Source organism: Epinephelus fuscoguttatus, linkage group LG15 (assembly GCF_011397635.1).
Source record: "Epinephelus fuscoguttatus linkage group LG15, E.fuscoguttatus.final_Chr_v1".
In the NCBI taxonomy this organism is placed as follows: Eukaryota; Metazoa; Chordata; class Actinopteri; order Perciformes; family Serranidae; genus Epinephelus; species Epinephelus fuscoguttatus.
This window is the reverse complement of record NC_064766.1, coordinates 15,062,460-15,080,256: the sequence shown is the minus strand read 5'-3', so window position 1 is coordinate 15,080,256 and position 17,797 is coordinate 15,062,460. Positions and strand designations below refer to the sequence as shown.

Sequence of the window (17,797 nt, the reverse complement as noted above, 5' to 3'; positions counted from 1 at the left end):
AAAGTGACTAAAGCAATCGAATGTCAATGTCAGACTGAGTTGCCATTTAGTTTCACTTTCAGTTTGACTTTATGAGGAAAAAAAAAAAACAACTAAGACGTGTTGCAATGATTTGGAGTTCTGGGAACAGGCAATACAGGTATTACTGTAAAAACAATTTCTGCCTGTCAACAGATGACACCACCAAACATTTTCAGGTCCAGTATTACCAAACACAAATGAGATAATAAATTGTCCCATCCTTGAGTTTGTACTGAATTTGCATTTTCCGACAAGTATTTTTTTTTTTTTTTACTTCACTTCATGCTGTCAGGAAGTGAAACTCTACTACCTGTCTGTAGAATAAATAACCCCACCCCCACCACCTCTTAAGGTATGCTTTCAGTTTAGTCTCCTCCTCAAACAGTACTGTGTGGTGTCAGACTCAACTATAATCTGGCAGGAAAGGTAAGCAGACAACTAACTTTACTCTGTATTATTCATATTATCATAGTATATTATTCTTATTTTTTATGTGTAAAACAAAATCAAATATCCTGCTGTTTACTCTGCTGCTACTTTCAACAAGACAGCAAATATTAGGTTAATAATACTGTATACTGTTATTTATTCATGCTGATACTCATGCAGTCTCAGTAACAGCATAGAAGTTTCTGGATACCATTGTGGGTACATCAATTTTTATTTTGTAATATTTGGGTGAACTGACTCTTTAAGCCTTCTGAATTAAAAATTCAGGAGGTGCAGTAAGTCTAACTGCAGCAATGGATCTTTAAATATGTATCTGTTCACTGTGGAGCCCTCTGAGCATGTACTTAAATGTTCAGAATCCAAATATGTTAATATAAAACTAGGTCTTAATAACATTACTAATATCTCTGCCACACAAAAGTTTAAAATATAAGTATACTGTAAAATCTCTTAATGCAAAATAACGTCAGTGATGTAAAACTAAGTAGGTTTAATTGATCTCATCTGCATGAATAAGTCATTCTCTGTTTATTATATATGATTTAATGTAATTCTACTACTAATTATGGAGCCCATAGAGAGAAATTATTTTGACACAAATTAGGAAAACCACAGGTAACTAAATTAAAGATAGTTGACTTCCGTTTGGCTGCTTCACACTGCTGCTGTCACACCGTCAAGATTATACCAGAGCCAGTGTTGTTATTGGAAACACCTGTCCTTTTTTCCAAGTCAAAATGTCTACTGTGAAAGAAAACGCCTACTGTGTTGTTACTGTAACTGAGATAGAATCTAAGGATGTTTAAGGGTATCCCATTGGAGAATCTAAGACCCCACAAAGTTTTTAAACCACATAGTGACAGAACACTCATTTATCCCACAATGTTTGCTGAGTGTAAGAGAAATGGCCCCACAGCTCAAACTCAACTTCCTCATTTTTTACACCATTCTTTGGTGACAAGATCTGACGGAGGCATCAAGATGCTGTACCATTAGAAAGCAAGGGTATGGCGAGCTGGGTGTTAGAGGTAGTTTAACCCGTACTTTTTGGTTGTTGTGGTACGTGCTGGCAGTCAGATATCGAAAAACTCCCATAGTTTAACTTAATTCAGGGTTCCTACGCAAGTATGGAAAGTATGGAAAAGTATGGAAATAAATTTGATCAATTTCCAGGTATTAGAAAGTATGGAAAATTAAAAATAAAGGAAAAATATTTGTTTCCAGACTATTACCACTGTTCTAAAATATTGTTTTCTACAATAGAAAATTAGGTATTTCCAAAAATAATCTAATCAATCCGGATCGTGTTTCATGCCAGGCCAAGCAGTTTGTGTGAAAGCAAACGTCTCAGAAAACATACCGCCCCTTTTACGTGATTGACAAGTGATATGTCCAGTCCGCTGCCCCATGAATCTTCTCCAGCCCCCCCAGGTATCAAGTTTCACTCCAACGCTGCACCTTCAATAAGAAGACGAATTTCACGTGGTTCACAATGGGTAGATGCAAGTTTTTGGATGGATGGCTTGACAATACCGTATATAAATACTGGTTGTCCAAGGATTCCCAATTCACACACAGAGCTAGATGCAAGCTTTGTGTGAAATCGTTTGACATCGCCAACATGGGGGAAAAGGCGATTCTGAGCCACATGAAAGGAAAAAACACCGACATCTCGTTACTGCATCGCTTGCACCAGGGGCGATTCTAGGATCAGAGGTTTAGGGGTGCTAAGCACCCAGAGAGCTGTCTGGCCAGGCAAATTTCACTGTTTTGTAGATTTTAACGCAATTTCATTCCCACATTTGTGAAAGAAAAGCACTTTTTGGGAAAGTCTGTGACTAAACCATCAAATCTGATTAAGGTTATTTAAATGCTGAGCCACAGCAAAAGAGGAATGGATTGGAATCATAAAAGAAACATATCGTAACCCTAATTTCTGGGGGAAGACAACTCATTTTGATACAGCAGCTCCTCAACATACACATAAACAGTATGCATGTTCTGGAGTAAACCAGCCCCCTAAAGTGAGTACCAAAAATACCAAAAATACTAATAAGAATACTAATAAATAAAGTCCTCTCTCTCTCTTTGTACTGTCAACCAAAAGGCAAATAACCAAACAATGCGTTTTATATCTAATAAGAGATATAAAACACTGATCCAACTTACAACATCATTCTAGATAGATAGACCATTTGATCTTACACTCTTACCTGAACCTGGCTCTTTTTTTTGAAAAACAATCTTATATCCATGATGAGGCTGTCTGTCTGTCTGTATGCACATGCACACACACACATACAATATTGAGTAATAATGTGAATGGGCATCCAGTCTGTATTTTTGTTGTTAAAATATTACGTTTTTAACAACCAAGTACTGTATGGTTTTGACACTTTTCTAGCTTGTTAAAAAAGGACATACAGTAAAAAAAAATAAAAAAAATAAAAATCTCAAATTTTAGGGGTGCTGGGATTCAATTTAGGAGTGCTTCAGCACCCCCAAAAATGGGCTACAAACGCCTATGGCTTGCACCCAGAGTCCCAACCTTTTTGCCTCAGCCCAGACATTGAACTTACCTGAGTTTTTATTTGCATGCCATTATGGTAATTGGCTACAATTGCCTATTAAGAATAATTAAATATGATGTGAAATATGATACACTGATATATTTACTCAGATGGCGCATATTCTCTGAAAAAAAAAAAAAAAAAAGTCGAGAAGTCTGGAAATTAGGGTATGGAAAATATGGAATTTTGAAATTCCAAATGTGTAGGAACCCTGTTAATTAAACTAACAACGAAGATAGAACAGAAATTTGGCGAAACAGACATTTCAGTTCAGGCACCAAAGTTAATAAGTAACTCATGAATGAAACAGGAACTTCCCGCTTCAGCTGCTAAACAGAATGTAGCCTATCCAATCGGCCCCGTGCTTGCTTTTGTATCAGTTTGTCTTTGTATTAGACTGAACTTTGATCTTTGGTCCACAGTTTCCTCAGATACAGCAGACTACTTCCCATAAGGAGATATGAAGGACGCTCCTGGTTTCAATGTCTCCTCATCACCACCATCATTATACTCCTACGAAGGACAGCAACTTTCACCCTATTCTGCAGCATCCCTCATGTACCTTCCACCCGAAATCAAGATGACTTGCACCTATCAACCTACCACTGGATACGAGTCTTTCCTGGACATCGTCCCACAGACCTCGTCAGAATCAACTCCACTGATTGCCTTAATGTCTTTTGATGACGAGACATTGAGAAGACCGTTTGTTACAAAGGTTTGTACGACTTGCCATGGGCGCATTATCCTCTACCTCATTTTCCCAACCTGAGGGGTTGAAAGAGAAATATTTGGGGGTAACAAGATGATTAACAGGATAAAAAAGAAGAAAAAATTTTTTTTTGTCAACACAAAATTATGTTTTTTCCCCAAAAACTTTGCCCTAATTTTTGCTTTCTTCCTGTAAATTATTGGCTAATTTTACCACTGCAGGCCTCTAAAAATTAGGACAATAAATCAATCTGAGATGGAAAATGACTTAAAGACATATGCAACTTGTGAAAAGACGCCGCAAACAGATGCTGCTTTGTTTTCAGGGGTTAAGGCACTGTTTGACACAAAATCGGGCCAAAACTGTTCATTGTTAAAAACATAAAATCATCTTGATTCAAAAACCACTGATGATAAATATGGATTTATCTTGCAGTTGGGAGTCATTGCATTAGACAACCCTGACAACTGGACACTGCAAAGCATCATAAAGCACAAGAGATTCTGAAGAGTTAGGTCAGATATAAGTGTAATAATCCAACAGTCTCTGTACTGTGAAGTACTGTGAATGCTTTGACAAGAAAAATCGATTGTTTTTTGAATCTGTAAATGGTCACAGATCATGAGTGTCAAAATTAAAGCTGTTTTATCAAAAGACATCTATAGAAACCTTTAAGATCAGTATATGTGCAGAATACTTAGTACTGAAGCTCTTCATTTTTATTAGTGCTGTTCTTTATCTTTCCTTATGCAGGTGTTGACCAACCTGTGGAAATTCGCCATCATCTGCTTCATATACTTAAATTGGCGTCGCCCCTGGAACATCATGGGACTGGTGGGTTACAAATACAGGAGCATGAAAACCCAAATGTCTAAAGGGGAAATTAATTTTACACAATATAGATACTTTCACAGATATTTCTGTTAACAATATATGACAAAACATTTAAATAACAGACTAAAAGGACAGTCGTAGCTAGCTTTGCAGGTTAAAAGGAAATATATATCAGATGGGGTACACCCACGGTCACACCCTGGAAAGAGAAGTGAAATATTGCTGCTACTGCCTCAGCTACATGTCACTCAATTAAAAGCACCTTTCTGGGAAAACTATAAAGTAGTAATGATAAAACATTTTGGCTAATTTTCCTCAACATTTAGACCTCTCTTTACATTTAAATGGGCTCTCAGAATGTGGTACATCTTATTCTGTTTCCAAATGAAAACCTCAGTTTCCTCTGACATTGTGTGACATTTAAAATTAGGACATCCTTTACTTTGTAGTACGCAGCACAGGGTTATAAGTGCTCGTTCAGGGTTTCTGGTCTATAAGGTCTATAAAGAAGACTATAATCTAAATCTGTCTGTTTGAAGCAGTTAAAATTGTGAAGCTATCTATAAAGAGAACTATAGGCAAAAGCTTCCTGAGACGATACTGAAGCATGTTTGATATGTTGAATTTTGTGCTTGCAGGTTGTGGTCACCCTGAGCTTGCCATACATGGTGGGAACCATTGCCTCCTTCCACAACACCACCGATGTTGTCATCACTATGGGAGCAACACTGACCATTTCTGTAGCAATCATTGCATTTACTGCACAGGTCAGACTGTGTGACTCTATTAGGAGTATACAGACAAACAAACAATTATTCATGAAATTAATTAATGTAATAATGTGTTCCTGTGTCATTTGCAGACTTATGCTTGCACTATTTGGTATGGTGTTCTGCTGATTCTGGCTGTGATCATGTTTGGGTTCTTGCATGTTCTACTACTCCTTCATTACTGATACCAACTATGGATGGGTGCTCTGCTGCATTCACTGGTACGGAAGAAAACTATACAATACTATGAGCTATGAATAATTCTTAGCTGAGAGAAAAAGGAAACTTAGGTTTCCTAGGAAAATAGGTTTTCTTTATCAGATGCATTAAAGGCCCTGTACTCACACGCAGGCGTTTTCATCAACAGCTTCAGCAGAATAGCGATGAACACCCAGCCTTGAGAAGAAATCTGAGCAGGCAAATTAAATGAAAACACTTGTGAGCTATGAGTGGGTAGAGGTTTTGAAAGCAACCATGTCAAAGTGAGTGCAAGGGTGTGGAATTCAGCTATCATTCATTTCATCATTTACACCTGAGCTTTTCCTACCATGGCATGTGAAATTTTCTTCCATGACAAAAACCTCATATAAAATGTGTCATAATTTACATAATTACTTATCTGGTGGTTCTCTCACCCTGTCCTAACTCCTCCTCCTCCTCCTCCTCCTCCCTTTAGTTCCTGATGGTCAACTGTCCGCTGATGATGGAGACAATGAGATACTCAACGCTGCTCTCACGATCTACCTGGGCATAGTCCTCATCTTCCTCTACCTGCTGGGGAGGAGGTGAAACTGTATTCACAAAATACATTTACACACACACTCACGGACGAACACTCCAAACTGTACCCACCATGAAAATGTCCTTTATTATTATGGTTTAATGTATATACTGTAACTCCTGTTTAAAGTGACAATGAATGAATGATAATCAGTGTTTTAACAGAATCTGCCTTTCTCTCAGTTTTTACATAAACAAAAAAATATATTAAAAAAGGTGTTGTACTGTATTTGTTGTTTTGCTGTGCATGTTAACCCATACAGACATTTAACCCAACAATTATCCAAAAACAAATAAAAGCATTTGGTTTCTATTTTTTCGGATTAGACAAAGTCCACAGAATTGAGATTATAAACACTCGCATCAAACCTGGCTAAAGCACCTCCAAATCTTTATGTTGTGTGATTTAAGTCAGATGCTGATAATCTAATAGACACTGATCTAAGGACGTATGGGATTTAAAGCAACAGGGACAAAAAGTATAATATTGAGCATACTTTTCATATCGCACGGATTCATCATCATCTTTTATCCTCACCAAAGTTCACTGTAATAAGCATTATTCAGAAATTATTTGACAGCGTTCAACATCATTTTCTGACAACCTTTCCTACAAAAGGGGAAACCTTTTGTAGCAAAAACGTTTTGTTGGTGTGCTTGCATTAAAATCCCCAAAGCCATTTACATATTGAGTGAGTTGTCTAAACTTTGGATCTGTCAACCCCCACTGTGGGCATCACTGCGGGGATGTTAACTAATTAATCTGAACTGTTTCGTTTGTAAAATGTCAGAAAATTGAAAAATTCAAAACTCAAAGTTGGTGTCTTCAAATGTTGATTTGTTTTGACCAAGAGTCCAAACCCAGATATCTAGAGATTTACATTTTTGCTTCAAAGTGACTGAAGCGCTCAAAACAGATGTAGATTAAATGACTGATCTCATTACTATGAGTTACGTAGTGTTGGCACAATCAATACAGATCTCTCCAACTGATACTGCAATCAGACTGAGTTGCCATTTAGTTTCACTTTCAGTTTGAATTTATGAAAAAAAAACTGAGATGTGTTGCAATGATTTGGAGTTCTGGGAACAGGCAATACAGGAATTACTATACAATTTCTGCCTGTCAACAGATGACACGACCAAACATTTTCAGGTCCAGTATTCCCAAACACAAATGAGATAATAAATTGTCCCATCCTTGAGTTTGTACTGAACTGGCAAAAAAGTGACAACCTCAGGAACAGCCTCTGACCTTTTGTGAAGGTGTAGTAGAATTTGCATTTTCCGACAGGGGATTTTTTTTCTACCTCACTTCATGCTGTCAGGAAGTGAAACTATACTACGTGTCTGTAGAATAAATAACCCCACCCCCACCCAGTTTAGTCTCCTCCTCAAACAGTACTGTGTGGTGTGGGACTCATAATCTGTCAGAAAAGGTAAGTAGACAATTAACTATTCATATTATCATAGTATATTATTCTTATTTTTTATGTGTAAAACAAAATCAAATATCCTGCTGTTTACTCTGCTGCTACTTTCAACAAGACAGCAAATATTAGGTTAATAATAGGGCCTGTTAAAAGAACAGAAAATGTATTTTGCCATTTACTCCTATGGTAAATGGCATGAGTTATTTACTCATGCTGATACTCATGCAGTCTCAGTAACAGCATAGACGTTTCTGGATACCATTGTGGGTACATCAATTTTTATTTTGTAATATTTGGGTGAACTGACTCTTTAAGCCTTCTGAATTAAAAATTCAGGAGGTGCAGTAAGTCTAACTGCAGCAATGGATCTTTAAATATGTATCTGTTCACTGTGGAGCCCTCTGAGCATGTACTTAAATGTTCAGAATCCAAAATGTTAATATAAAACTAGGTCTAAATAACATCACTAATATCTCTGCCACACAAAAGTTTAAAATATAAGTATACTGTAAAATCTCTTAATGCAAAATAACGTCAGTGATGTAAAACTAAGTAGGTTTAATTGATCTCATCTGCATTAATAAGTCATTCTCTGTTTATTATATATGATTTAATGTAATTCTACTACTAATTATGGAGTCCATAGAGAGAAATCATTTTTGACACAGAGTAGGAAAACCACAGGTGTGAGTAACTAAATTAAAGATAGTTGACTTCCGTTTAGCTGCTTCACACTGCTGCTGTCACACCGTCAAGATTATACCAGAGCCAGTGTTGTATTAGAAACACCTGTCCTTTTTTCCTACTATGACAAGTCAAAATGTCTACTGTGACGAAAACACCTACTGTGTTGTTACTGTAACTGAGATAAAGTCTGAGGATATTTAGGGGTATCATGATCATTGGAGAATCTAAGACCACACAAAGTTTTTAAACCACATAATGACAGAACACTCATTTATCCCACAATGTTTGCTGAGTGTAAGAGAAATGGCCCCACAGCTCAAACTCTCCTCATTTCTTTACACCATTCTTTGGTGACAAGATCTGACAGAGGCATCAAGATGCTGTACCAATAGAAAGCAAGGGTATGGCGAGCTGTAGTTTAACTTGTACTTTTTGGTTGTTGTGGTACGTGCTGGCAGGCAGAAATCGAAAAACTCCCATAGTATAACTTAATTAAACTAACAACAAAGATAAACAGAAATTTGTGAAACAGACATTTCAGTTCAGGCACCAAAGTTAATAAGTAACTCATGAATGAAACAGGAACTTCCCTTCAGCTGCTAAACAGAATGTAGCCTATCCAATCGGCCCCGTGCTTGCTTTTGTATCAGTTGGTCTTTTAATTAGACTGAACTTCGATCTTTGGTCCACAGTCCCCTCCAGTATGTCAGATACAGCAGACTACCTCACATACGGAGATACGAAGGACGCTCCTGGCATCACCACCACCATTATACTCCTACGAAGGACAGCAACCTCCACCCTACTCTGCAGCATCCCTCATGTACCTTCCACCCAAAATCGAGATGACTTGCACCTATCAACCTACCACTGGATACGAGTCTTTCCTGGACAACAGCCCACAAGCATCGTTGGACACAACTCCATTGATTGCCTTATCTTCTGTTAAAGACAAGACAGTGAGAAGAGCGTTTGTTAGAAAGGTTTGTACGACTTGCCACGGGTGCATTATCCTCTACCTCATTTTCCCAACCTGAAGGGTCGAAGAGAAATATTTGGGGGTAACAAGATGATTAACAGGATAAGAAAGAAGAAAAACAAAATTATGTTTTTTTCCCGAAAAAACTTTGCCCTAATTTTTGCTTTCTTCCTGTAAATTATTGGCTAATTTTACCACTGCAGGCCTCTAAAAATGAGGAAAATAGATCAATCTGAGATGAAAAATGACTTACAGACATATGCAACATGTGAAAAAAAGCCGAAAACAGATGCTGCTTTGTTCTCGGGGATTAAGGGACTGTTTGACAAAAATTCGAGCCAAAACTGTACATTGTTAAAAACATAAAATCATCTTGATTCAAAAACCATTGATTAAGCGAGCAGGTAGAGGTTAAGTGTCCCTAGCTTTAAGGTCATAATAATAGAATACATCATGGCTGGTGCAGTGAGACATTTATATGAAAAGATTTTTTTTGTCTGAGCAACCCGACCCTGTACTTGGTATTGACGTGTTACAGCTGAATACAGTTGGAGGAGGTGTGTCCTAAGCAGTCAGCCAATTGTAGCTGGTGGTTAACTGGATATTATGATAATAAATATGGATTTATCTTGCGGTTGGGAGTCAGTGCAATAGACAACCATGACAACTGGGCACTGCAAAGCATCATAAAGCACAAGAGATTCTGGACTTTGGTCAGATGTAAGTGTAATAATCCAACAGTCTCTCTCAATAAAATGATAAGTACTGTGAATGCTCTGACAAGAAAAATCGATTGTTTTTTGAATCTGTAAATGGTCACAGATCATGAGTGTCAAAATTAAAGCTGTTTTATCAAAGACATCTATAGAAACCTTTAAGATCAGTATATGTGCAGAATACTTAGTACTGAAGTTCTTCATTTTTATTAGTGCTGTTCTTTATCTTTCCTTATGCAGGTGTTCAGCATCCTGACTCTCCAGCTGCTGTTCACCTTCAGTGTGGCGTGTGTGTTCACCTTTTCCAGCGGTGAAATGGTTGAGACCAACCTGTGGGCCTACCTCAGCTCCATCATCATCTTCATAATGGTCGCCATCTCCCTCAGCTGCTGCAAAACCTTCAGTCGCCATCGCCCCTGGAACATCGTGGGACTGGTGGGTTACAAATACAGGAGCATGAAAACCCAAATGTCTAAAGGGGAAATTAATTTTACACAATATAGATACTTTCACAGATATTTCTGTTAACAATATATGACAAAACATTTAAATAACAGACTAAAAGGACAGTCGTAGCTAGCTTTGCAGGTTAAAAGGAAATATATATCAGATGGGGTACACCCACGGTCACACCCTGGAAAGAGAAGTGAAATATTGCTGCTACTGCCTCAGCTACATGTCACTCAATTAAAAGCACCTTTCTGGGAAAACTATAAAGTAGTAATGATAAAACATTTTGGCTAATTTTCCTCAACATTTAGACCTCTCTTTACATTTAAATGGGCTCTCAGAATGTGGTACATCTTATTCTGTTTCCAAATGAAAACCTCAGTTTCCTCTGAAGTTGTGTGGCATTTAAAATTAGGACATCCTTTACTTTGTAGTACGCAGCACAGGGTTATAAGTGCTCGCTCAGGGTTTCTGGTCTATAAAGTCTACAAAGAAGACTATAATCTGAATCCGTCTGTTAGAAGCAGTTAAACTTGTGAAGCTATCTATAAAGAGAACTATAGGCAAACGCTTCCTGAGATGATGTTAGAGATGTTTAATACCTTGAATTTTCTGCCTACAGGTTGTGGTCACACTGAGCTTGTCATACATGGTGGGAACCATTGCCTCCTTCCACAACACCACCGATGTTGTCATCACTATGGGAGCAACGCTGACCATTTCTATAGCAATCATTGCATTTACTGCACAGGTCAGACTGTGTGACTCTATTAGGAGTATACAGACAAACAAATATTAATGAAATTAATTAATGTAATAATGTGTTCCTGTGTCATTTGCAGACTTATGATTTCACTGTTTGGTATGGCGTTCTGCTGATTCTGGCTGTGGACGTGATCATGTTTGGGTTCTTGCATGTTCTACTACTCCTTCATTACTGATACCAACTATGGATGGGTGCTCTGCTGCATTCACTGGTACGGAAGAAAACTATACAATACTATGAGCTATGAATAATTCTTAGCTGAGAGAAAAAGGAAACTTAGGTTTCCTAGGAAAATAGGTTTTCTTTATCAGATGCATTAAAGGCCCTGTACTCACACGCAGGCGTTTTCATCAACAGCTTCAGCAGAATAGCGATGAACACCCAGCCTTGAGAAGAAATCTGAGCAGGCAAATTAAATGAAAACACTTGTGAGCTATGAGTGGGTAGAGGTTTTGAAAGCAACCATGTCAAAGTGAGTGCAAGGGTGTGGAATTCAGCTATCATTCATTTCATCATTTACACCTGAGCTTTTCCTACCATGGCATGTGAAATTTTCTTCCATGACAAAAACCTCATATAAAATGTGTCATAATTTACATAATTACTTATCTGGTGGTTCTCTCACCCTGTCCTAACTCCTCCTCCTCCTCCTCCTCCTCCCTTTAGTTCCTGATGGTCAACTGTCCGCTGATGATGGAGACAATGAGATACTCAACGCTGCTCTCACGATCTACCTGGGCATAGTCCTCATCTTCCTCTACCTGCTGGGGAGGAGGTGAAACTGTATTCACAAAATACATTTACACACACACTCACGGACGAACACTCCAAACTGTACCCACCATGAAAATGTCCTTTATTATTATGGTTTAATGTATATACTGTAACTCCTGTTTAAAGTGACAATGAATGAATGATAATCAGTGTTTTAACAGAATCTGCCTTTCTCTCAGTTTTTACATAAACAAAAAAATATATTAAAAAAGGTGTTGTACTGTATTTGTTGTTTTGCTGTGCATGTTAACCCATACAGACATTTAACCCAACAATTATCCAAAAACAAATAAAAGCATTTGGTTTCTATTTTTTCGGGATTAGACAAAGTCCACAGAATTGAGATTATAAACACTCGCATCAAACCTGGCTAAAGCACCTCCAAATCTTTATGTTGTGTGATTTAAGTCAGATGCTGATAATCTAATAGACACTGATCTAAGGACGTATGGGATTTAAAGCAACAGGGACAAAAAGTATAATATTGAGCATACTTTTCATATCGCACGGATTCATCATCATCTTTTATCCTCACCAAAGTTCACTGTAATAAGCATTATTCAGAAATTATTTGACAGCGTTCAACATCATTTTCTGACAACCTTTCCTACAAAAGGGGAAACCTTTTGTAGCAAAACGTTTTGTTGGTGTGCTTGCATTAAAATCCCCAAAGCCATTTACATATTGAGTGAGTTGTCTAAACTTTGGATCTGTCAACCCCCACTGTGGGCATCACTGCGGGGATGTTAACTAATTAATCTGAACTGTTTCGTTTGTAAAATGTCAGAAAATTGAAAAATTCAAAACTCAAAGTTGGTGTCTTCAAATGTTGATTTGTTTTGACCAAGAGTCCAAACCCAGATATCTAGAGATTTACATTTTTGCTTCAAAGTGACTGAAGCGCTCGAAAACAGATGTAGATTAAATGACTGATCTCATTACTATGAGTTACGTAGTGTTGGCACAATCAATACAGATCTCTCCAACTGATACTGCAATCAGACTGAGTTGCCATTTAGTTTCACTTTCAGTTTGAATTTATGAAAAAAAAAAAAACTGAGATGTGTTGCAATGATTTGGAGTTCTGGGAACAGGCAATACAGGAATTACTATACAATTTCTGCCTGTCAACAGATGACACGACCAAACATTTTCAGGTCCAGTATTCCCAAACACAAATGAGATAATAAATTGTCCCATCCTTGAGTTTGTACTGAACTGGCAAAAAAGTGACAACCTCAGGAACAGCCTCTGACCTTTTGTGAAGGTGTAGTAGAATTTGCATTTTCCGACAGGGGATTTTTTTTCTACCTCACTTCATGCTGTCAGGAAGTGAAACTATACTACGTGTCTGTAGAATAAATAACCCCACCCCCACCCAGTTTAGTCTCCTCCTCAAACAGTACTGTGTGGTGTGGGACTCATAATCTGTCAGAAAAGGTAAGTAGACAATTAACTATTCATATTATCATAGTATATTATTCTTATTTTTTATGTGTAAAACAAAATCAAATATCCTGCTGTTTACTCTGCTGCTACTTTCAACAAGACAGCAAATATTAGGTTAATAATACTGTATTAATAGGGCCTGTTAAAAGAACAGAAAATGTATTTTGCCATTTACTCCTATGGTAAATGGCATGAGTTATTTACTCATGCTGATACTCATGCAGTCTCAGTAACAGCATAGACGTTTCTGGATACCATTGTGGGTACATCAATTTTTATTTTGTAATATTTGGGTGAACTGACTCTTTAAGCCTTCTGAATTAAAAATTCAGGAGGTGCAGTAAGTCTAACTGCAGCAATGGATCTTTAAATATGTATCTGTTCACTGTGGAGCCCTCTGAGCATGTACTTAAATGTTCAGAATCCAAAAATGTTAATATAAAACTAGGTCTAAATAACATCACTAATATCTCTGCCACACAAAAGTTTAAAATATAAGTATACTGTAAAATCTCTTAATGCAAAATAACGTCAGTGATGTAAAACTAAGTAGGTTTAATTGATCTCATCTGCATTAATAAGTCATTCTCTGTTTATTATATATGATTTAATGTAATTCTACTACTAATTATGGAGTCCATAGAGAGAAATCATTTTTGACACAGAGTAGGAAAACCACAGGTGTGAGTAACTAAATTAAAGATAGTTGACTTCCGTTTAGCTGCTTCACACTGCTGCTGTCACACCGTCAAGATTATACCAGAGCCAGTGTTGTATTAGAAACACCTGTCCTTTTTTCCTACTATGACAAGTCAAAATGTCTACTGTGAACGAAAACACCTACTGTGTTGTTACTGTAACTGAGATAAAGTCTGAGGATATTTAGGGGTATCATGATCATTGGAGAATCTAAGACCACACAAAGTTTTTAAACCACATAATGACAGAACACTCATTTATCCCACAATGTTTGCTGAGTGTAAGAGAAATGGCCCCACAGCTCAAACTCTCCTCATTTCTTTACACCATTCTTTGGTGACAAGATCTGACAGAGGCATCAAGATGCTGTACCAATAGAAAGCAAGGGTATGGCGAGCTGTAGTTTAACTTGTACTTTTTGGTTGTTGTGGTACGTGCTGGCAGGCAGAAATCGAAAAACTCCCATAGTATAACTTAATTAAACTAACAACAAAGATAAACAGAAATTTGGCGAAACAGACATTTCAGTTCAGGCACCAAAGTTAATAAGTAACTCATGAATGAAACAGGAACTTCCCGCTTCAGCTGCTAAACAGAATGTAGCCTATCCAATCGGCCCCGTGCTTGCTTTTGTATCAGTTGGTCTTTTAATTAGACTGAACTTCGATCTTTGGTCCACAGTCCCCTCCAGTATGTCAGATACAGCAGACTACCTCACATACGGAGATACGAAGGACGCTCCTGGTTACGATGTCTCCTCATCACCACCACCATTATACTCCTACGAAGGACAGCAACCTCCACCCTACTCTGCAGCATCCCTCATGTACCTTCCACCCAAAATCGAGATGACTTGCACCTATCAACCTACCACTGGATACGAGTCTTTCCTGGACAACAGCCCACAAGCATCGTTGGACACAACTCCATTGATTGCCTTATCTTCTGTTAAAGACAAGACAGTGAGAAGAGCGTTTGTTAGAAAGGTTTGTACGACTTGCCACGGGTGCATTATCCTCTACCTCATTTTCCCAACCTGAAGGGTCGAAAGAGAAATATTTGGGGGTAACAAGATGATTAACAGGATAAGAAAGAAGAAAAAACAAAATTATGTTTTTTTCCCGAAAAAACTTTGCCCTAATTTTTGCTTTCTTCCTGTAAATTATTGGCTAATTTTACCACTGCAGGCCTCTAAAAATGAGGAAAATAGATCAATCTGAGATGAAAAATGACTTACAGACATATGCAACATGTGAAAAAAAGCCGCAAACAGATGCTGCTTTGTTCTCGGGGATTAAGGGACTGTTTGACAAAAATTCGAGCCAAAACTGTACATTGTTAAAAACATAAAATCATCTTGATTCAAAAACCATTGATTAAGCGAGCAGGTAGAGGTTAAGTGTCCCTAGCTTTAAGGTCATAATAATAGAATACATCATGGCTGGTGCAGTGAGACATTTATATGAAAAGATTTTTTTTGTCTGAGCAACCCGACCCTGTACTTGGTATTGACGTGTTACAGCTGAATACAGTTGGAGGGAGGTGTGTCCTAAGCAGTCAGCCAATTGTAGCTGGTGGTTAACTGGATATTATGATAATAAATATGGATTTATCTTGCGGTTGGGAGTCAGTGCAATAGACAACCATGACAACTGGGCACTGCAAAGCATCATAAAGCACAAGAGATTCTGGACTTTGGTCAGATGTAAGTGTAATAATCCAACAGTCTCTCTCAATAAAATGATAAGTACTGTGAATGCTCTGACAAGAAAAATCGATTGTTTTTTGAATCTGTAAATGGTCACAGATCATGAGTGTCAAAATTAAAGCTGTTTTATCAAAGACATCTATAGAAACCTTTAAGATCAGTATATGTGCAGAATACTTAGTACTGAAGTTCTTCATTTTTATTAGTGCTGTTCTTTATCTTTCCTTATGCAGGTGTTCAGCATCCTGACTCTCCAGCTGCTGTTCACCTTCAGTGTGGCGTGTGTGTTCACCTTTTCCAGCGGTGAAATGGTTGAGACCAACCTGTGGGCCTACCTCAGCTCCATCATCATCTTCATAATGGTCGCCATCTCCCTCAGCTGCTGCAAAACCTTCAGTCGCCATCGCCCCTGGAACATCGTGGGACTGGTGGGTTACAAATACAGGAGCATGAAAACCCAAATGTCTAAAGGGGAAATTAATTTTACACAATATAGATACTTTCACAGATATTTCTGTTAACAATATATGACAAAACATTTAAATAACAGACTAAAAGGACAGTCGTAGCTAGCTTTGCAGGTTAAAAGGAAATATATATCAGATGGGGTACACCCACGGTCACACCCTGGAAAGAGAAGTGAAATATTGCTGCTACTGCCTCAGCTACATGTCACTCAATTAAAAGCACCTTTCTGGGAAAACTATAAAGTAGTAATGATAAAACATTTTGGCTAATTTTCCTCAACATTTAGACCTCTCTTTACATTTAAATGGGCTCTCAGAATGTGGTACATCTTATTCTGTTTCCAAATGAAAACCTCAGTTTCCTCTGAAGTTGTGTGGCATTTAAAATTAGGACATCCTTTACTTTGTAGTACGCAGCACAGGGTTATAAGTGCTCGCTCAGGGTTTCTGGTCTATAAAGTCTACAAAGAAGACTATAATCTGAATCCGTCTGTTAGAAGCAGTTAAACTTGTGAAGCTATCTATAAAGAGAACTATAGGCAAACGCTTCCTGAGATGATGTTAGAGATGTTTAATACCTTGAATTTTCTGCCTACAGGTTGTGGTCACACTGAGCTTGTCATACATGGTGGGAACCATTGCCTCCTTCCACAACACCACCGATGTTGTCATCACTATGGGAGCAACGCTGACCATTTCTATAGCAATCATTGCATTTACTGCACAGGTCAGACTGTGTGACTCTATTAGGAGTATACAGACAAACAAATATTAATGAAATTAATTAATGTAATAATGTGTTCCTGTGTCATTTGCAGACTTATGATTTCACTGTTTGGTATGGCGTTCTGCTGATTCTGGCTGTGGACGTGATCATGTTTGGGTTCTTGCATGTTCTACTACTCCTACATCACTGATATCAACTATGGATGGGTGCTCTGCTGCATTCATTGGTATGGGAGAAAACTATACAACACTACAGCTATGAATAATTCTTTGCTGAGAGAAAAAGGAAACGCAGGTGCTTTCATCAACAGCTTCAGCAGAATAGCGATGAACACCCAGCCTTGAGAAGAAATCTGAGCAGGCAAATTAAATGAAAACACCTGTGAGCTATGAGTAGGTAGAGGTTTTGAAAGCAACCATGTCAAAGTGAGTGCAAGGGTGTGGAATTCAGCTATCATTCATTTCATCATTTACACCTGAGCTTTTCCTACCATGGCATGTGAAATTTTCTTCCATGACAAAAACCTCATATAAAATGTGTCAAAATTTACATAATTACTTATCTGGTGGTTCTCTCACCCTGTCCTAACTCTTCCTCCTCCTCCTACTCCTCCTCCTACTCCTCCTCCTCCCTTTAGTTCCTGATGGTCAACTGTCTGCTGATGATGGAGACAATGAGATACTCAACGCTGCTCTCACGATCTACCTGGGCATAGTCCTCATCTTCCTCTACCTGCTGGGGAGGAGGTGAAACTGTATTCACAAAATACATTTACACACAAACACACAGACAGACACTCCAAACT

The 17,797-nt window shown here is 37.9% G+C and overlaps 3 pseudogenes; all 3 read left to right on the top strand.

Moving 5' to 3' along the window:
- Nucleotides 1-389: 389 nt before the first annotated feature.
- On the top strand, nucleotides 390-6,444 carry LOC125901876 (protein lifeguard 1-like; annotated as a pseudogene).
- A 1,092-nt stretch (nucleotides 6,445-7,536) lies between these two features.
- LOC125901875 (protein lifeguard 1-like) lies at nucleotides 7,537-12,407 on the top strand (annotated as a pseudogene).
- Nucleotides 12,408-13,328: 921 nt separating this feature from the next.
- On the top strand, nucleotides 13,329-17,785 carry LOC125901874 (protein lifeguard 1-like; annotated as a pseudogene).
- The last annotated feature ends 12 nt before the right edge of the window (nucleotides 17,786-17,797 follow it).